This window comes from Sinocyclocheilus grahami, unplaced genomic scaffold, assembly GCF_001515645.1.
Source record: "Sinocyclocheilus grahami isolate Dianchi unplaced genomic scaffold, SAMN03320097.WGS_v1.1 scaffold2094.1, whole genome shotgun sequence".
Taxonomy (NCBI): domain Eukaryota; kingdom Metazoa; phylum Chordata; class Actinopteri; order Cypriniformes; family Cyprinidae; genus Sinocyclocheilus; species Sinocyclocheilus grahami.
Window position 1 is genome coordinate 10416 of NW_015507273.1, and position 2476 is coordinate 12891.

General features: G+C 45.9%; 1 long non-coding RNA gene across 4 annotated transcripts; it reads right to left on the bottom strand.

Moving 5' to 3' along the window:
* Positions 1–923: 923 nt before the first annotated feature.
* LOC107574021 (uncharacterized) lies at positions 924–2173 on the bottom strand. 4 transcript variants are annotated; one of them, XR_001607613.1, is made up of 4 exons: positions 2138–2173; positions 1580–1880; positions 1237–1365; positions 924–940 (listed from the first exon to the last, which is right to left on the bottom strand). It is a non-coding gene; the product is annotated as an uncharacterized lncRNA (long non-coding RNA). The 4 variants fall into 4 exon arrangements; XR_001607611.1 differs by lacking the exon at positions 2138–2173 and adding an exon at positions 2096–2122 and having other exon boundaries at positions 1580–1902; XR_001607612.1 differs by lacking the exon at positions 2138–2173 and adding an exon at positions 2031–2046.
* Positions 2174–2476: the final 303 nt, after the last annotated feature.

The window sequence follows — 2476 nt, forward strand, 5'->3', positions numbered from 1 at the left end:
TAGTCACTTGTTAATCATGCAAATTACATGCTAGTCACAGGCTAGTCATGTTAACAACAGGCTAGTCACTTGCTAATCATGCAAATTACATGCTAGTCACAGGCTAGTCATGTTAACAACAGGATAGTCACTTGCTAATCATGTTAGCAACATGCTTGTCACTTGCTAATCATGCTGACAAAATGTTAGTAACATGCTAATCATGCTAGCAACATGTTTGAAACATGCTAACAACATGCTAGTAACTAAATTATCATGCCAACGACAATCTAGTTACTTGCTAGGCATGTTAACAACACGATAGTCACTTGCTAATCATCCTAACAACATGACAGAAACATGCTAGTCACTTGCAAATCATGCTAGCAACATGCTAGTAACTGGCTAATCATGCTAACAACATCCTGTAAACATGCTAACGACATGCAACTCATTTGCTAATCATGCTAGTCACTTGCTAATCATTGCTAGCAAACATGCTAGTTACTTGTTAATAATGCCAGCAACATGCAAGCAAAATGCTAATCATGCTGGAAACACACTAGCGACATGCTAGTAACTACATTAGCATTCTACCAGCTGCATCTATCTATCTATCTATCTATCTATCTATCTATCTATCTATCTTCATACCAACACCCTAGCAACTATCCAAACAAACCTAGCAACCACCCTGAGTACCTTAGCAACCGCATAGCAAAACCTTAGCAAGTGCATAGCAACACGCTAGCAACTGCTCCGGGTACCCTAGCAACCGCATAGTAACACCTTATCAACCACCACAGGTACCATAATAACCGCATAGAAACACCCTAGCAACCATCCCGGGTACCCTAGCAACTGCATAGGAACACCTTAACAACCACCCCCGGTACCCAAGCAAACGCATTGCAACACCCTAGCAACCACCACGAACACCTTAGCAACCGCATAGCAACACCTTAGCAACCGCCCCGGGTACCCTAGCAACCACATAGCAACACGCTAGCAACCATCCCAGGTACCCTAGCAACCGCTCTAGTAACCGCCCCAAGTACCCTAGCAACCGAATAGCAATACCTTAGCAACCACACTGGTATTCTGGCAGCTGCATTTCTTTCTATCTATCATCTGACTTTTTCTATCTATCTATCTATCATCTGACTATTTATATCTATCTATCTATCTATCTATCTATCTATATCTATCTATCTTCATTGCAACTATCCAAACCAACCTAGCAACCACCCCAAGTACCTTAGCAACCGCCCCGGGTACCCTAGCAACCAAATAGCAACACCTTAGCAACCACGCCGGGTACCCTAGCAAATGCAGAGCAACACCCAAGCAACCACCCTGAGTACCTTAGCAACCGCATAGCAACACCTTAGCGATCGCCCTGTGTACCCTAGCAACTGTATAGCAACACCCTAGCAACAACCCGAGTACCTTAACGACAACATAGCAACACCTTAGCAACCGCCCCGGGTACCATATCAACCGCATAGCAACACCTTAGCAACCACCCCAAGTACCCTAGCAACCGCATAGCAACGTTTTAGCAACCACCAAGGGTACCTTAACGACCACATAGCAACACCTTTGCAACCGCCCCGGGTACCATATCAACCGCATAGCAACACCTTAGCAACCACCCCAAGTACCCTAGCAACCGCATAGCAACGTTTTAGCAACCACCAAGGGTACCTTAACGACCACATAGCAACACCTTTGCAACCGCCCCGGGTACCATATCAACCGCATAGCAACACCTTAGCAACCACCCCAAGTACCCTAGCAACCGCATAGCAACGTTTTAGCAACCACCAAGGGTACCTTAACGACCACATAGCAACACCTTTGCAACCGCCCCGGGTACCATATCAACCGCATAGCAACACCTTAGCAACCACCCCAAGTACCCTAGCAACCACATAGCAATGCCTTAGCAACCACCCCAAGTACCCTAGCAACCGCATAGCAACGCCTTAGCAACCACCAAGGGTACCTTCGCAACCGCATAGCAACCCCCCAGCAACTACCCCACGTACCCTAGCAACCGCATAGAAACACCTTAGCAACCACCCAGGGTACCCTAGCAACTACACCAAGTAACCTAGCAACCGTATAGCAACACCCCAGCAATCACCCCAAGTACCCTAGCAACCACATAGCAACACCTTAGCAACTACCCCGCATACCTTAGCAACTGCATAGCAACACCCTAGCAACCACCCCAAGTACCCTAGAAACCGCATTGCAACACCCTAGAAACCACCCAAATTACCCTACCTTTTACATATCCGACCCTAGAAATCTATGTAGTGCGAGTAACGTACTTGTCAAAAAAGCTACTTGAGTAAGAGTAAAAGAGTAGCCTATTTAAAAGTACTCATGAGTATTGAGTAGTGAGTACTGAGCTGTGGATTCTACCCCCTCATAATAAACGCTGTACACCGCATTTGATACATTTTAAAAACGTTGTACATTCTGTAAT